Genomic DNA, 19,736 nt, shown 5'->3' on the forward strand with positions numbered 1-19,736 from the left:
ATGCTATGAGATTCTCTAAGGAACTTAGATGATTCATGTTATTTCATTGACTCTATTGACTATATTACTCAAGACTCTTTTTAGGATATTGTACAAGAGGAGACGACAGAACTGTGTCCAGCTCAAGACGTGGAGATAAGTGAGGAACCTAATAACCATCCGTCAAGACAAGTAGTATACGAAGGTATTAAGATCAACGATGAACTTAAGCAAAAACCCTCGATTGAGGAGCCTCCCAAACTAGAACTTAAACAATTACCAAACCATTTAGAATATGCATTCCTTGGAATTAATTCTACATTACCAGTTATTATTGCTTCTAATTTGCAACCCAAGGAGAAAGAGAAATTAATCCAAGTATTAAAAGAACATAAGAAGGCCATAGCATGGAAAATTTATGACATTAAAGGAATCAGTCCTTCTTTTTGCACCCACAAAATCTTAATGGAAGATGAATACAAACCATGTGCGCAAGCTCAAAGACGTTTGAAACACAACATGAAAGAAGTTGTAAAAGCTGAGGTAATTAAACTTCTAGATGCTGGAATTATTTATCCTATTTTTGACAGTTCTTGGGTAAGTCCAGTGCAAGTTGTCCCTGAGAAAGGAGGCATGAAGGTTGTGACCAACGAAAAGAATGAACTAATCCTAACAAGAACGGTTACATGATAGAGAGTTTGCATAGACTACAGGAAACTAAATGACGCCACAAGAAAATATCACTTTCCCTTGCCATTCATTGACCAAATGTTAGAAAGATTATCCGGACACATGTATTACCGCTTCCTAGACGGACTCTCCGGTTACTTCCAAATCCCAATAGTGCCTTAAGATCAAGAAAAGACGACATTCACATGCCCATACGGTACGTTCGCTTATTGTAGAATGCCTTTTGGATTATGTAATGCCCCTGCTACTTTAAATGTAACACCCCAAACCCGGCCCAGACGTTATGACTGAATCTGACGTGCCACATTCGAGTTGAAAACCCATGTTTCGTGTTAGTGTTTTAAAAACCATATATCTTGTTGAGTTAACAAAGTGAATGGAAGCTGGGCACTAGGTAGGTATCTGAGATAGAGGAGGTGAGCCATAAAGGCTGCTTAAGTACCAAGCTCTTCGAATGGATCTAATCCTAGACATGCCCATAACCATTGCCACACTTTGTTATATCGAGTTTAAATTTGTTTAAGTGGACGTCTTTGATAAATCGAATAATCGTGGTGTTTTGATATTTTGAAATCAAGTATCGTTTGGAAAACACGTCCTAAGTCTAGCCCATTTGTATAATTATCAACCAATTTTAAAGTTATTAAAAATAAAAAAATCCCGAAAAGAAATAAAAGAACTGGTAAAATGGCCTTATTACAACCCAAGAATAAATAATAATTAAAGGAAATTTAAAGAAAACCAATGCTTATTTAAAAGCCCAAAGGCGATCACCGTGGCCACTCTGAATCCCCTCCGGCTCCAAGTCCCGACATCAAGGCTCACCTGCAAGGTTAAGGAAAGGGGGTGAGTTTGGAAACTGAGTGTGCAACAAGCCCCTTTCAGAGCCCAAAACAATATTAGCCTGCTGGGCCTTATCCCATGTCCAATCTCAATATGTATATGCTGGGCCGTAGCCTTTTCATAAATCATATAACTAGACCGAAGCCTTTTATCAGAAACGGTATGGCCCATAGGCCCAATTCAATATCACATGTATCGTCAATAAAACAAATGAATGCAAGCCCATTTGGGAGACTACTCGACCCACCATCCGCTACTCTCCACTGTACCAACCAACACACCATGTGGGAATAACTCAACCCACCCAACCATAACTCTCCACCGGCAGCATAGCTGCTTCATTATATAACTGGAGGCCTAGCCTCTTTTAATAACTAGGGAAAAAGCCCTTTTAATAACTGGGGCATAAGCCCTTTTAATAACTGGGGCATAAGCCTTTTTGATAACTGGGGCATAAGCCCTTTTTTAATAACTGGGACATAAGCCCTTTTGATAACTGGGGCATAAGCCCTTTTGCACTTCCTCCATCCATATAAAAACCCAACACAGTGCATTTATGAATACATCATGTGCATATCATACATGTCATGTGCATATCATACATACCATGTTTATCAAAATCCCATGTATTAAATTCATATATAAACCCTAGGGGTGTAATGGTCATTTTTACCTAGGGGCAAAACGATCATTTTCATGTTATAAGGGTAATCCTGTAATTTTACCAAAAATTAGGGTTTCCATGTTCATTAACGGTTACTAACAATTCATGGGTGCAAACAGTCATTCTGGCCCATTTTTAGCGAAATCGAGTTATTGGGCCTAAAACCCCTAATGGGCCCTACTTAGCCGTTTTTTTCATCTAGGCCCATTTAGCCTATATTCCATAATGGTTTTATCAGTCTCGATGAGCAACTTAGCACGTTTTCCTTTTCTACCAATTTTTTTTACAAATGGGCCCGAAAACCCATTAGGCCCCACTTCGGCCCCTTAAGGCACAACTTACCGTGAACGCCAAAAATCGCGCTCTTACCATTTCCAATATTCCCAATCATCATCTCAACGAATCTACTAACTAATGAGCGTTAGCTTGCTCACAAGTCCTCGAAATGCCAGAATTTCGGCATTTCGACTTTTCAGCATTTATCGCTTTAAGCTATGAAAAAGGGTTCGTTACACACCTATTTTGCGATATTCCACGACGAGATCTCCTACATGATTTCTCCTATATTCAACCATTAATAAATCAGCTCACAATAATTGAACCAAACCAAGAACCATCTGATATTAACACTTACACATTTGGCCACCATCCATAATGGCCTTATGCACCTTACCTTTGCTGAGATTTATGACGAGATCTAGCCACTCCGGTGATCCAAGCTAATCCAAATCGACACTACGCCTTGCTGCCCCTCCACTATAGAAACCATAAAAATATTAAAAGAAGAACCCCATAAAGCCTATACCCATATTCAGCCACCTCCCTAAACTAGAGGGGTTTCGGCTTTTCTTAACCTCTATAATACCGAATTGATTAAAGCTACGAGCACTTACCAAGGTTCACCTACCCAAACGGTTCCAATCCCGTGTCAACTCCGATTCAATGCAGTCCCAGCTTCAAAACACTAGCAAAATTCACACCACAAGGATCCTAAGAATCGGCCACCAAGTTACCTAAGGATGCCATGCTTTCGGCTTTTGGATCACTGAAGAAGAAGTGGTTATGGACCAAAAAGGGTGTTGACAAAAGAGTTGAAAGGCTTCTGACATAACATGAATCGGCTAAAATAAAAAAAAGAACAAGTGTATACCTTTATGGAGAAATCGATTTCCTATGCCTCCTTTGGGATTTGGCTTGTTGCTATTCGATTAGCAATGAAAAGAAGGATGAGCAATGAAAAGAAGGATGAGTTCGGCTTTTACTATAAATGAAAGAGAGGAAGAATGGGGGTAAAGAGTTTATGGATGAAATAAGGGAAGAGAAAAGAGAGGAATTTCTTAATAAAAATCGGCACAAGTGGGAAGAAAGAAAGAAAACAAAAGAGGAAAATGCCACCTTAAAACCCAATAGCCGAATTTACACTAACCTTCCCCCTTGGCCGGCCATCACTTCCCCCATTTCAAATCTCCTAAAATCTCTCCTAGATAGGCTTCCCCTTATCTCTCCATCATCCCTAAAATCTCTCCCCTTATCACTCCTTAATCCATGCACTTGACCAATTCAAACTCCCGCAATGAATCCACGGGTTCCATCACTTACCCTTCCCGCTCATAAAATAAATAACCTTATTTGCCAACACAGGGAATCGATCCCATGTCTTCCCTTATGCTCCACACGCAACCTTTTTAGGAGCTTAGTGGAGTCACCCTTGCCACTTTATTACAGCTCTTTTTGTGATACATTTCTCCCACAACTTTACATAAGGTCACCTAGCCAGAACCCCTAACTCTTAAGTCCAAATTTTGAAAATTTTACCAGGTTTTGGCCAACACATGAGCCTTCCATAAGCCCATTTACATACTCAAATTATGAATTCCATAATCATATACCAAATTTTAGAAACTTTATTAAAATATCAAGAATCGCGAAAAACCCAAAAATCAGGATGTTACAACTCTACCCTCCTTGAAGAAATTTCGGCCTCGAAATTTACCTGATCCAAACAGTTGAGGGTATTGTTGATGCATTGCCTCTTCGGTCTCCCAAGTAGCTTCTTCCTTGCCATGGGTCCTCCAAAGTACCTTCACTAATGGGACTGACCTCCTTCTCAACACCTTGACATCGCGATCAAGTATTTGCAGAGGTTCCTCTTCGAAAGTCAAATTCTACTGTACTTCGATTTCTGCAACTGGCACGATATGAGTTGGGTCAGGAATGATATCGCCTTAGCATGCACACATGGAAACGTCGTGAATACGATCCAGCTCTGGAGGTAACTCTAACTGATAAGCCGCCGGCCCTATCCGCTTAATAACTCAGTAAGGCCCAATAAACCGTGGGCTCAACTTACCCTTCTTACCAAATCCCAATATCTTCTTCAACTTCTAAAAAGCCTCCTGCTACTTATTTGTCCAAACAAAAGGTGCTCCTTTCCTTATAAGTTTAGATTAGCGGGTCGCCAACACGGAAAATCCTTCCACGAATCTCCAATAATAACTCGCCAACCCCGAAAACTTGGATCTCATATCGACTTGGTGGCTTCCATTCCAAAATTGCCTCAATCTTTCGAAGGTCCACCTTGATCCCCTCAGCAGACACAACATGCCCCAAGAAGGTAAATTCTTTCAGCCAAAACTCGCACTTACTAAATTTTGCATAAAGTTGCTTTTCCTTTAACACTTGCAGCACTACACGAAGATGCTCATCATGCTTCTCTTCCATTTCCGAATACACCAAGATGTCGTCAATAAAAACAACTACGAACTGATCCAAGTATGGCTGGAACACCCGATTCATCAAATCCATGAATGCTGCCGGTGCATTAGTCAAACCAAAAGGCATTACCAGAAACTCGTAATGACCGTATCGAGTCCTAAATGTCATCTTATAAATATCCACTTCTTTAACTCTTAATTGATGATATCCTAACCGAAGGTCGATCTTAGAAAATACTGAGGCTCCTTTTAATTGGTCGAACAGATCGTCGATTCTTGGTAACGGATACTTGTTCTTGATAGTCAGTTTATTCAACTGCCGATAGTTAATACACATACGCATAGTCCCATCTTTATTCTTTACGAACAGTACCGGTGTGCCCCACGGGGAAACACTTGGTCTTATAAACCCTTTATCCAACAGTTCCTGTATCTGAGCTTTCAATTCTACCAACTCCTTTGGTGCCATCCTATAAGGCGCAATGGACACAGGAGCTGTTCTAGGTAATAAGTCGATTCTAAACTCGACTTCTCTATTCGGGGGTAATCCAGGAAGTTCATCTGGGAATACATCCTGAAATTCCTTACTGGTCCTAACCGACTCCACCGTTATCTCCTCAAGTCCGATTTGACTTACAAATGCCAAGTACGTCTCACAGCCTTTCCGAATCAACTTCTCAGCTCTTAAAACTGAAACAACGTTGGATAAATAATCCCTTCGTTCCCCTATGACCATTATCTCCTCATCTTCGGCAGTTCTTAGTACCATCCTCTTTACAGCACAATCCAACATCACCTTGTGTTTAGTTAACCAGTCCATTCCCAAGATAAGATCAAAATCCCCAAATGGAAGCTCTATCAAATCTCCTTCAAAAGTTTTATCTTGTGTCATTAAAGGCACTATCCTAAAAAGTTTATCTACCTTAACCGAATGTCCCAAAGGGCTTATCACTAATACCCCACTCACAGTCTCCTCAGGAAGCACATCCAAAGCCCAAAGAAGCACATCCAAAGCCTCAGATACATCACAAGCAACATACGAGTGAGTGGAACCCACATCAATCAAAGCAGTGTAAGACGTGCTATGAATGAGCAACGTACCAGTTATAACATCAGGAGCGTCACCCTCCTCATAACGTCGTGCAGCATAAACCAACGCCGGTTGTCGAGCTTCAGCATGTCCAGCACCCCTGCCAGGTGGCCCACGTCCTCGTCCATTACCATTGCCACCTCTACCTTGCCCACGACCCCTCTGTGGTGGTGGTCCTCCTCGCCGTGGTTGGACATCCCTTTGCTCTGCAGCTAGCTCCTGAGCTGTCCTCCGAGGACGCTCCCTGAACTTATGATCCTTAGACCCACATCGAAAACATGCTCCATTTCGTTTCCAGCACTCCCCCATATGCACCTTACCACAGTCCCTGCAAGCCTGCGGTCTAAAAGTATTTACTAGAACTGCTCGAACCGGTTCCTCCATCCTTGCTCTTTTAACATTTCGATTCGTGGCACTTGAGGGTCTAAAATCCCTCTTAAACCTGGGTCGATCCTTCTTACAATTCTGCTGCTCAGTCAGCTTTACCTCCTCGACTATCTTAGCCTTCTCTACCAATGCAGCAAAACTACGCTCCCTTTGTCGAGCTATCAATATCCTAAGCTCATCGCGGAGGCCATCCTCAAATCAAACATTGCGCTCATATTCAGCTGCCACTATCCCACTGGCATATTGACTCAGCCTCAAAAATTCTACCTCATACTCCGCTACAGTCTTATTACCCTGTGTTAGATTCAAAAATTCCTTCCGACGAGCATCCACATAACTAGCTCCAACATACCTCCCTTTAAAAGCAGTTTTGAGCAATTCCCAGGTTACTTGCTCAATTGGGGTACTCTCCCTTACGGTGATCCACCATCGGTATGCTTCGTCACGTAGCAGTGACACGGCTCCATTCAGCTTCTGCTCCACTGAGCAGTCTAGATCGTCCATGATCCGTTCTATTGCCTCTAGCCAATATTCTGCCACATTTGGGGCTACTCCAGATACACCCCTAAATACTTCTGCTCCGTTGGCCCTGAGTTACTCCGATATGGACCCCCTATTCACTATCCAGTGCTAGCTCCAGCAACCCTTTCCAAAACCCTTAACATGGCTTGAGACAAAGCGTCATCCCCTGCAGCCCGATCATAAGACCCAGTCTCCGTTGCTTGTGGTACAGATGCTTCCTTAGCTGGATTATGCCCTGAGGATGAAGATTCAGCTTGCACCCTTCCGCGACCACGTTTGCGGCTTCGTCCACGAGCTCCTCTTGTACTCATATCGAATTATCTGATTACGAGTTTTATGATATTAGTATAATGTTTCTCTGTTTATTAAGAAAGTGTCTTATGAAGATATAGCAGTTCAAGGATTATTTTCGTACCACCGTAGCCTAGCTACAGTCTCGTTCCTACTGTTTTACAGCTCTACCGTATCTAAAGTATCATAGTAGGGTCTCAATTCTATTCATAGCATCATATCATTACCATATATCGTAAGGAAAATATACTTACATACTTGGTGCCGGGGATTCAGTACGCCACTTCTTTCTCCAATCCATTTAAAACTCAAGAAGCCATATTTTTGCTTATAGAAGGTAAAAATTTAAAAATTTTGATTTGAAAGCACCCTTATTTTGACACACTTGTTTAAAACAGAAAAACTTGTACCATTTTAGCATGTATACTCTGTAAAACATCTTTGAAAAGAATTTTCAAAAACCATTTCCAAAAATACCTTTCTTAGGCCTAAGTTTTCGAAAAATTTTCGGACCCGATCCACAGTCTAGTTGTTGCAACCTAGGCTCTAATACCACTAAATGTAACACCCCAAACCCGGCCCAGACGTTATGGCTGAATCTGACGTGCCACATTGGAGTTCAAAACCCATGTTCCGTGTTAGTGTTTTAAAAACCATATATCTTGTTGAGTTAACAAAAAGAATGGAAGCTGGGCACCAGGTAGGTATCCGAGACAGAGGAGGTGAGCCATGAAGGTTGCTTCAGTACCAAGCTCTTCGATTGGATCCAATCCTAGACATGCCCACGACCACTGCCACACTTTGTTATATCGAGTTTAAACTTGTTTAAGTGGACGTCTTTGATAAATCGAATAATCGTGGTGTTGTGATATTTTGAAATCAAGTATCGTTTGGAAAACACGTCCTAAGTCTAGCCCATTTGTATAATTATCAACCAGTTTTAAAGTTATTAAAAATAAAATAATCCCGAAAATAAATAAAAGAACAGGTAAAATGGCCTTATTACAACCCAAGAATAAATAATAATTAAAGGAAATTTAAAGAAAACCAATGCTTATTTAAAAGCCCAAAGGCGATCACCGTGGCCACTTTGAATCCCCTCCGGCTCCAAGTCACCACATCAAGGCTCACCTGCAAGGTTAAGGAAAGGGGGTGAGTTTGGAAACTTAGTGTGCAACAAGCCCCTTTCAGAGCCCAAAAAAATATTAGCCTGTTGGGCCTTAGCCCAAGTCTAATCTCAATATGTATATACTGGGCCGTCGCCTTTCCATAAATCATATAACTAGGCCGAAGCCTTTTACTGTAAACAGTATGGCCCATAGGCCCATTTCAATATCACATATATCGTCAATAAAAACAAATGAATGCAAGCCCATTTGGAGAGACTACTCGACCCACCATCCGCTACTCTCCACCCGTACCAACCAACACACCATGTGGGGAATAACTCAACCCACCCAACCATAACTCTCCACTGGCAGCATAGCTGCTTTATCATATAACTGGAGGCCTAGCCTCTTTTAATAACTGGGGCAAAAGCCCTATTAGTAACTGGGGCATAAGCCCTTTTAATAACTGGGGCATAAGCTCTTTTAATAACTAAGGCATAAGCCCTTTTTATAACTGGGGCATAAGCCCTTTTGATAACTGGGGCATAAGCCCTTTTGATAACTGGGGCATAAGCCCTTTTGCACTTCCTCCATCCATATAAAAACCGTAGGGGAATAATGGTCATTTTTACCTAGGGGCAAAACGGTCATTTTCATGTTATAAGGGTAATCCTGTAATTTTACAAAAAATTAGGGTTTCCATGTTCATTAATGGTTACTAACAATTCATGGGTGCAAACACTAATTCTGGCCCATTTTTAGCGAAATCGAGTTATTGGGCCTAAAACCCCTAATGGGCCCTACTTAGCCGATTTTATCATCTAGGCCTATTTAGCCTATATTCCATAACGGTTTTATCAGTCTCGATGCGCAACTTAGCAGGTTTTCCTTTTCTACCAATTTTTTTTACAAATGGGCCCAAAAGCCCATTGGGCCTCACTTCGGCCCCTCGAGGCCCAACTTACCGTGAACGCCAAAAATGACGCTTTTACCGTGTCTAAGGTTCCCAATCATCATCTCAACGAATCTAACTACCTAATGAGCGTTCGCTTGCTCACAAGTCCTCGAAATGCCAGAATTTTGGCATTTCGGCTTTTCGGCACTTATCGCTTTAAGCTGTGAAAAAGGGTTCGTTACACACCTGTTTTGCGATATTCCTCGACGAGATCTCCTACACGATTTCTCCTATAATCAACAGTTAATAAATCAGCTCACAATAATTGAACCAAACCAAGAACCATCTGATATTAACACTTACACATTCGGCCACCATCCATAATGGCCTTAGGCACCTTACCTTTACCGAGATTTATGACGAGATCTAGCCACTCCGGTGATCCAAGCTAATCCAAATCGACACTACGCCTTGCTACCCCTCCACTATAGAAACCATAAAAATATTAAAAGAAGAACCCCATAAAGCCTATACCCATATTCGGCCACCTCTCTAAACTAGAGGGGTTTTGGCTTTTCTTAACCTCCACAATACCGAATTGATTAAAGCTACGAGCACTTACCAAGGTTCCCCTACCCAAACGGTTCCAATCCCGTGTCAACTCCGATTCAACACAGTCCCAGCTTCAAAACACTTGCAAAAATTGCACTCCAAGGATCCTAAGAATCGGCCACCAAGTTACCCAAGGATGCTGTGCTTTCGCCTTTTGGATCACTGAAGAAGAAATGGTTATGGTCCAAAAAGGGTGTTGACAAAAGAGTTGAAAGGCTTCTGACATAACATGAATCGGCTAAAATAAGAAAAAGAACAAGTGTATACCTTTATGGAGAAATCGACTTCCTTTGCCTCCTCTGGGATTTGGCTTGTTGCTATTCGATTAACAATGAAAAGAAAGATGAGTTCGGCTTTTACTATAAATGAAAAAGAGGAAGAATGGGGGTAAAGAGTTTATGGACGAAATAATGGAAGAGAAAAGAGAGGAATTACTTAAGAAAAATCAACACAAGTGGGAAGAAAGAAAGAAAACAAAAGAGGAAAATGCCACCCTAAAACCCAATTGCCGAATTTACACTAACCTTCCCCTTTGGCCGGCCATCACTTCCCCTATTTCAAATCTCCTAAAATCTCTCCTAGATACGCTATCCTTATCTCTCCATCATCCCTAAAATCTCTCCCCTTATCACTCCTTAATCCATGCACTTGACTAATTCAAACTCCTCCAACAGAATCCACCTAGGTTCCATCACTTACCCTTCCTGCTTATAAAAATAAATAACCTTATTTGCCAACACAAGGAATCGATCCCATGTCTTCCCTGATGCTCCACATGCCACCATTTTAGGAGCTTAGTGGCATCACCCTTGCCACTTTACTACAGCTCTTTTTGTGATACATTTCTCCCACAACTTTACATAAGGTCACCTAGCCAGAACCCCTAACTCTTAAGTCCAAGTTTTGAAAATTCTACCGGCGTTTTGGCCAACACATGGGCCTTCCATAAGCACATTTACATACTCAAATTATGAATTCCATAATCACATACCAAATTTTAGAAACTTACTTAAAATAACAAGAATCACGAAAAACCCGAAAATCAGGATGTTACAACTCTACCCTCCTTAAAGAAATTTCGGCCTCGAAATTTACCTAATCCAAACAGTTGAGGGTATTGTTGATGCATTGCCTCTTTGGTCTCCCAAGTAGCTTCTTCCTTGCCATGGTTCCTCCAAAGTACCTTCACTAATGGGACTGACCTCCTTCTCAACACCTTGACATCGCCATCAAGTATTTGCACAGGTTCCTCTTCGAAAGTCAAATTCGACCGTACTTCGATTTCTGCAATTGGCATGATATGAGTTGGGTCAGAACAATATCGCCTTAGCATGGACACATGGAAAACGTCGTGAATACGATCCAGCTCTGGAGGTAACTCTAACTGATAAGCCACCGGCCCTATACGCTTAATAACTCGGTAAGGCCCAATAAACCGTGGGATCAACTTACCTTTCTTACCAAATCTCAATATCTTCTTCAACTTTTCAAAAGCCTTCTGCTGCTTATTTTCCCAAACAAAAGGTGCTCCTTTCCTTATAAGTTTCGTTAACGGTGCTGCCAACACAGAAAATCCTTCCACGAATCTCCGATAATAACCTACCAACCCTAGAAAACTTGGATCTCATTCATCGACTTGGTGGCTTCTATTCCAAAATTGCCTCAATCTTTCGAGGTCCACCTTGATCCCTCGTGAGACACAACATGCCCCAAGAAGGTAACTTCTTTCACCAAAACTTCGCACTTACTAAAATTTGCATAAAGTTGCTTTTCCTTAACACTTACAAAGACTACACGAAGATGCTCATCATGCTTCTCTTCCGTTTCCGAATACACCAAGATGTCGTCAATAAAAATAACTACGAACCGATCCAAGTATGGCTGGAACACCCGATTTATCAAATCCATGAATGCTGCCGGTGTATTAGTCAAACCAAAAGACATTACCAGAAACTCGTAATGACCGTACCGAGTCCTGAACGCCGTCTTATAAATATCCACTTCTTTAACTCTTAATTGATGATATCCTGACCGACGGTCGATCTTAGAAAATACTGAGGCTCCTTTTAATTGGTCGAACAGACCGTCGATTCTTGGTAATGGATAATTGTTCTTGATAGTCAGTTTATTCAATTGCTGATAGTCAATACACATACGCATAGTCCCATCTTCCTTCTTTCTAACAAGATCGAAGAATTCCACTGGGAAACACTTGGTCTTATAAACCCTCTATCCAATAGTTCCTGTATCTGAGCTTTCAATTCTACCAACTCCTTTGGTGCCATCCTATAAGGCGCAATGGACACAAGAGCTGTTCCAGGTAATAAGTCGATTCTAAACTAAACTTCTCTGTTCGGGGGTAATCCAGGAAGTTCATTTGGGAATACATCCTGAAATTCCTTAATGGTCCTAACCGACTCCACTGTTATCTCCTCAAGTCTGATTTTACTTACAAAGGCCAAGTACGCATCACAACCTTTCTGAATCAACTTCTCGGCTCTTAAAGCCGAAACAACGTTGGATAAATAATCCCTTCGTTCCCCTATGACCATTATCTCCTCATCTTCGACAGTTCTTAGTACCATCCTCTTTGCAGCACAATCCAACATCGCCTTGTGTTTAGTTAACCAGTCCATTCCCAAGATAAGATCAAAATCCCCAAATAGCAGCTCTATCAAATCTCCTTCAAAAGTTTTATCTTGTGTCATTAAAGGTACTGTCCTAAAAAGTTTATCTACCTTAACCGAATGTCCCAAAGGGCTTATCACCGATACCCCACTCACAGACTCCTCAAGAAGCACATCCAAAACCCAAAGAAGCACATCCAAAGCCTCAGATACATACAAGCAACATACGAGTGAGTGGAACCCACATCAATCAAAGCAGTGTAAGGCGTGCTATGAATGAGGAACGTACCAGTTATAACATCAGGAGCGTCACCCTCCTCATGACGTCGTGCAGCATAAACCAACACCGGTTGTCGAGCTTCAGCGTGTCCAGCACCCCTGCCAGGTGCCCCACGTCCTCGTCCATTACCATTGCCACCTCTACCTTGCCCATGACCCCTCTGTGGTGGTGGTCCTCCTCGCCGTGGTTGGACATCCCTTTGCTCTGCAGCTAGCTCTTGAGCTATCCTCCGAGGACACTCCTTGAACTTATGATCCTTAGACCCACATCGAAAACATGCTCCAGTTCGTTTCCAGCACTCCCCCATATGCACCTTACTATAGTCCCTACAAGCCTGCGGTCTATAAGTATTTACTGGAACTGCTCGAACAGGTTCCCCCATCCTTGCTCTTTTAACATCTCGATTTGTGGCACTTGAGGGTCTAAAATCCCTCTTAAACCTGGGTCGATCCTTCTCACGATTCTCCGCTCAGTCTGCTTCACCTCCTCGGCTATCTTAGCCTTCTCTACCAATGCAGTAAAACCACGCTCCTCTATGGAGCTATCAATATCCTAAGCTCATCGCGGAGGCGATCCTCAAATCGAATATTGCGCTCATATTCAGTTGCCACTATCCCACTGGCATATCGACTCAGCCTAAAAAATTCTGCCTCATACTCCGCTACAGTCTTATTACCCTGTGTTAGATTCAAAAATTCCTTCCGACGAGCATCCACATAACTAGCTCCAACATACCTCCCCTTAAAAGCAGTTTTGAACAATTCCCATGTTACTTGCTCAATTGGGCCCTTACGGTGATCCATCAATGGTATGCGTCGTCACGTAGCAGTGACACGGCTCCTTTCAGTTTCTTCTCCACTGAGCAGTCTAGATCGTCCATGATCCGTTCTGTTGCCTCTAGCCAATATTCTGCCACATTTAGGGCTACTCCAGATACACCCCTAAATACTTCTGCTCTGTTGGCCTTGAGTCGCTCCAATATGCACCCACTATTCACTGTACCAGTGCTAGCTCTAGCAACCCTTTCCAAAACCCTTAACATGGCTTAAGACAAAGCGTCATCCCCCCAGCCCGATCATAAGACCTAGTCTCCGTTGCTTGTGGTACAGATGCCTCCTCAGCTGGCCTATGCCCTGAGGATGAAGATTCAGCTTGCACCCTTCCGCGACCACGTCCACGGCCTCGTCCACGAGCTCCTCTTGTACTCATATCAAATTATCTGATTACGAGTTTTATGATATTAGTATAATGCTCCTCTGTTTATTAAGAAAGTGTCTTATGGAGATATAGCAGTTCAAGGATTATTTTCGTATCACCGTAGCCTAGCTACAGTCTCATTCCTACCATTTTACAGCTCTACCCTATCTAAAGTATCATAGTAGGGTCTCAATTCTATTCATAGCATCATATCATTACCATATATTGTAAGGAAAATATACTTACAGACTTGGTGCCGGGGATTCAGTGCGCCACTTCTTTCTCTAATCCATTTAAAACTCAAAAAGCCATATTTTTGCTTATAGAAGGTAAAAATTTAAAAATTTTGATTTGAAAGCACCCTTATTTTGACACACTTGTTTAAAACAGAAAAACTTATACCATTTTAACATGTATACTCTGTAAAACATCTTTGAAAAGAATTTTCAAAAACCCTTTCCAAAAATACCCTTCTTAAGCCTAAGTTTTTGAAAAATTTTTGGACCCGATCCACAGTCGAGTTGTTGTAACCTAGGCTCTGATACCACTAAATGTAACACCCCAAACCCGGCCCAGACGTTATGGCCAAATCTGACATGCCACATTCGAGTTGAAATCCCATGTTCCGTGTTAGTGTTTTAAAAACCATATATCTTGTTGAGTTAACAAAGTGAATGGAAGCTGGGCACCAGGTAAGTATCCAAGACAGAGGAGGTGAGCCATGAAGGCTGCTTAAGTGCCAAGCTCTTCGATTGGATCCAATCCTAGACATGCCCACGACCATTGCCACACTTTGTTATATCGAGTTTAAATTTATTTAAGTGGACGTCTTTGATAAATCGAATAATCGTGGTGTTGTGATATTTTGAAATCAAGTATCATTTGGAAAACACGTCCTAAGTCTAGCCCATTTGTATAATTATCAACCAGTTTTAAAGTTATTAAAAATAAAATAATCCCGAAAAGAAATAAATGAACAGGTAAAATGGCCTTCTTACAACCCAAGAATAAATAATAATTAAAGGAAATTTAAAAAGAACCAATGCTTATTTAAAAGCCCAAAGGCGATCACCGTGGCCACTCTGAATCCCCTCCGGCTCCAAGTCCCCACATCAAGGCTCACCTGCAAGGTTAAGGAAAGGGGGTGAGTTTGGAAACTCAGTGTGGAACAAGCCCCTTTCAGAGCCCAAAACAATATCAGCCTACTGGGCCTTAGCCCAAGTCCAAACTCAATATGTGTATACTGGGCCGTAGCCTTTTCATAAATCATATAACTAGGCCGAAGCCTTTTACTGTAAACGGTATGGCACATAGGCCCATTCAATATCACATATATCGTCAATAAAAACAAATGAATGCAAGCCCATTTGGGGAGACTACTTGACCCACCATCTGCTACTCTCCACCTGTACCAACCAACACACCATGTGGGGAATAACTCAACCCACCCAACCATAACTCTCCACTGGCAGCATAGCTGCTTTATCATATAACTGGAGGCCTAGCCTCTTTTAATAACTGGGGCAAAAGCCCTTTTAATAACTGAGGCATAAGCCCTTTTAATAATTGGGGCATAAGCCCTTTTGATAACTGGGGCATAAGCCCTTTTTTAATAACTGGGGCATAAGCCCTTTTGATAACTGGGGCATAAGCCCTTTTGCACTTCCTCCATCCATATAAAAACCCAACCCAATGCATTTATGAATACATTATGTGCATATCATACGTATCATGTGCATATCATTCATGTCATGTGCGTATCATACATGCCATGTTTATCAAAATCCCATGTATTAAATTCATATATAAATCGTAGGGGTATAATGGTCATTTCTACCTAGGGGCAAAACGGTCATTTTCATGTTATAAGGGTAATCCTGTAATTTTAGCAAAAATTAGGGTTTCCATGTTCATTAACGGTTACTAACAATTCATGGGTGCAAACAGTGATTCTGGCCCATTTTTAGCGAAATCGAGTTATTGGGCCTAAACCCCTAATGGGCCCTACTTAGCCGATTTTGTCATCTAGGCCTATTTAGCCTATATTCCATAACGGTTTTATCAGTCTCGATGTGTAACTTAGTAGGTTTTCCTTTTCTACCAATTTTTTTTACAAATGGGCCTGAAAGCCCATTGGGCCCTACTTTGGCCCCTCGAGGCCCAATTACCGTGCACGCCAAAAATCATGCTCTTACAGTTTCCAATGTTCCCAATCATCATCTCAATGAATCTAACTAACTAATGAGCGTTCGCTTGCTCCCAAGTCCTCGAAATGACAAAATTTTGGCATTTCGGCTTTTCGGCATTTATCGCTTTAAGCTATGAAAAAGGGTTCGTTACACACCTATTTTGCAATATTCCTCGACGAGATCTCCTACACGATTTCTCCTATAACCAACCGTTAATAAATTAGCTCACAATAACTGAACCAAACCAAGAACCATTTGATATTAACACTTACACATTTGGCCACCATCCATAATGGCCTTAGGAACCTTACCTTTGCCGAGATTTATGACGAGATCTAGCCACTCCGGTGATCCAAGCTAATCCAAATCGACACTACGCCTTGCTGCCCCTCCACTATAGAAACCATAAAAATATTAAAAGAAGAACCCCATAAAGCCTATACCCATATTCGGCCACCTCCCTAAACTAGAGGGATTTCGGCTTTTCTTAACCTCCATAATATCGAATTGATTAAAGCTACGAGCACTTACCAAGGTTTACCTACCCAAACGGTTCCAATCCCGTGTCAACTCCGATTCAACGCAGTCCCAGCTTCAAAACACTAGCAAAATTCGCACCACAAGGATCCTAAGAATCGGCCACCAAGTCACACAAGGATGCTGTGCTTTCGGCTTTTGGATCACTAAAGAAGAAGTGGTTATGGAGCAAAAAGGGTGTTGACAAAAGAGTTGAAAGGCTTCTGACATAACATGAATCGAATAAAAGAAGAAAAAGAACAAGTGTATACCTTTATGGAGAAATCGACTTCCTTTGGCTCCTTTGGGATTTGGCTTGTTGCTATTCGATTAGCAATGAAAAGAAGGATGAGTTCGACTTTTACTATAAATGAAAGAGAGGAAGAATGGGGGTAAAGAGTTTATGGACGAAATAATGGAAGAGAAAAGAGAGGAATTGCTTAAGAAAAATCTATACAAGTGGGAAGAATGAAAGAAAACAAAAGAGGAAAATGCCACCTTAAAACCCAATAGCCGAATTTACACTAACCTTCCCCCTTGGTCGGCCATCACTTCCCTCATTTCAAATCTCCTAAAATATCTCCTAGATAAGCTCCCCCTTATCTCTACATCATCCCTAAAATCTCTCCCCTTATCACTCCTTAATCCATGCACTGGACTAATTCAAACTCCTCCAACAGAATCCACCTGGGTTCCATCACTTACCCTTCCTGCTCATAAAAATAAATAACCTTATTTGCCAACACAGGGAATCGATCCCATGTCTCCCCTTGGGCTCTGCATGCCACCTTTTTAGGAGCTTAGTGGCGTCACCCTTGCCACTTTACTATAGATCTTTTTGTGATACATTTCTCCCACAACTTTACATAAGGTCACCTAGCCAGAACCCCTAACTCTTAAGTCCAAATTTTGAAAATTCTACCGAGTTTTGGCCAAGACATGGGCCTTCCATAAGCCCATTTACATACTCAAATTATGAATTCCATAATCACATACCAAATTTTAGAAACTTACTTAAAATATCAAGAATCGCGAAAAACCCAAAAAACAGGATGTTACATTTCAGCACTATATGATAGCTATATTCGATGAACTTGTGGAAGATATCATGGAAGCCTTCATGGATGATTTTTCGGTATTCGGTAACTCTTTCCATTCTGCCTTAAAAATTTCAAACGAGTTTTAATAAGATGTGAAGAAACAAACCTTGTGCTTAACTGGGAGAAATGCCACTTCATGGTTCAAAAAGGTATTGTATTAGGGCATAAAATTTTTAGTAAAGGGATTGAGGTGGACAAATCTAAAGTAGAAACAATCGAGAAATTACCACCTCCTAGTTCAGTTAAGGATATTAGAAGCTTTTTAGGACATGCTGGTTTTTATAGAAGATTCATTAAGGATTTTTCTAAAATATCTAAGCCTTTAACTAAATTGCTAGAAAAAGATATACCTTTTAACTTCGATCAGGAATGTTTAGAAGCATTTAATACCTTAAAGGATAAATTAATTAATGCTCCAATTATAATTGCACCTGATTCGAACTTGCTATAATGTGTGATGTGAGTGATTTTGTAGTAGGTGCAATACCGGGACAGCGAAGAAACAAGCATTTTCAACCTATCTATTATGCCAGCAAAACCTTAATTGCTGCACAAGAAAACTATACTACCACGGAAAAAGAGTTGCTAGCTATGGTTTTTGCTTTCGATAAATTTTGATCATATCTCATATTGTCTAAAGTTGTTGTTTGCACTGACCATTCCGCCCTTCGCTATCTTTTAACTAAACCCGATACAAAACCTCGACTCATCGATGGATTCTCATTTTGCAGGAATTTGACTTGGAAATTTAGGACAAGAAAGGAGCTGAAAATCTAGCGGCTGATCATCTGTCTAGGCTCGGGAAAACCAATACCAGAGAATTAGATAACGTGGAAATAAATGTTTTGTTCCCTGAAGAACAATTTTTCGCTATATCTGACTCTGAGGTACCTTGGTTTGCAGACATCGCGAATTTTTTAGCTGCTAACATTATCCCAAAAGGGTTAACACACCAGAAAAAGAAGTGATTCTTTAATGATGTAAAAAACTACTTTTGGGATGATCCATTTCTGTTTCACAGATGTGCAGATCAAGTCACCAGAAGATGCGTTACAGGATCAGAAATATCAAAAATATTGGAACACTGCCACTCAGGGCCAACTGGAGGACATTATAGTGGAACAAAGATCGCACACAAAATACTTGAATCAGGTTTTTATTGGCCTTCGTTATTCAAAGACGCTATCAGGTATGTTACTTTATGTGACAAATGCCAACGGACAGGTAACATATCTAAACGTGATGAAATGCCTCAAAACTATATGCTTTCTTGTGAAATATTTGACGTGTGGGGTATCGATTTCATGGGCCCATTCCCCAGTTCATTTGGAAATAAATATATCTTAGTAGCAGTTGACTACATGTCCAAATGGGTAGAAGCTCAAGCTCTACCTACTAATGATGCTAGAGTGGTAGTACATTTCCTTAAAAAACTTTTTTCGAGATTCGAAACACCTAGAGCAATTATCAGCGACAGGGGCACTCATTTTTGTAATACCCAATTTGAAAAAACCCTTAAGAAATACGAAGTTCATCATAGAACGACCACCCCATACCATCCTCAAACTAATGGACAAGCTGAAGTAGCAAACCGAGAACTCAAACGGATCCTTGAAAAAATAGTAGAATCAAACAGAAAAGACTGGGCAACAAAAATAGACGATGCCTTATGGGCTTATAGAACCGCTTTTAAGACTCCTATAGGGACATCACCTTATAGACTTGTTTATGGAAAAAGTTGTCATCTCCCATTCAAACTAGAGCATAAATCTTTTTGGGCTATTAAATTTCTAAACCTTGATCCCGAAATTGCAGGAAAAAATAGGTTGATGCAGCTGAATGAGCTAGATGAATGGCAAGCCAATGCATACAAAAATTCACGCCTATACAAGGAAGCAACAAAGCGGCTCCATGATGTTCGTTTAAAGCAATGGAAACAATTTGAAGTTGGAGATCTTGTCTTACTATACAACTTAAGACTCAACTTGTTTCCCGAGAAACTAAAATCACGATGGTCAGGACCCTTCGTAA

Source organism: Gossypium arboreum, chromosome 6 (genome assembly GCF_025698485.1).
Source record: "Gossypium arboreum isolate Shixiya-1 chromosome 6, ASM2569848v2, whole genome shotgun sequence".
Classification (NCBI taxonomy): Eukaryota; Viridiplantae; Streptophyta; class Magnoliopsida; order Malvales; family Malvaceae; genus Gossypium; species Gossypium arboreum.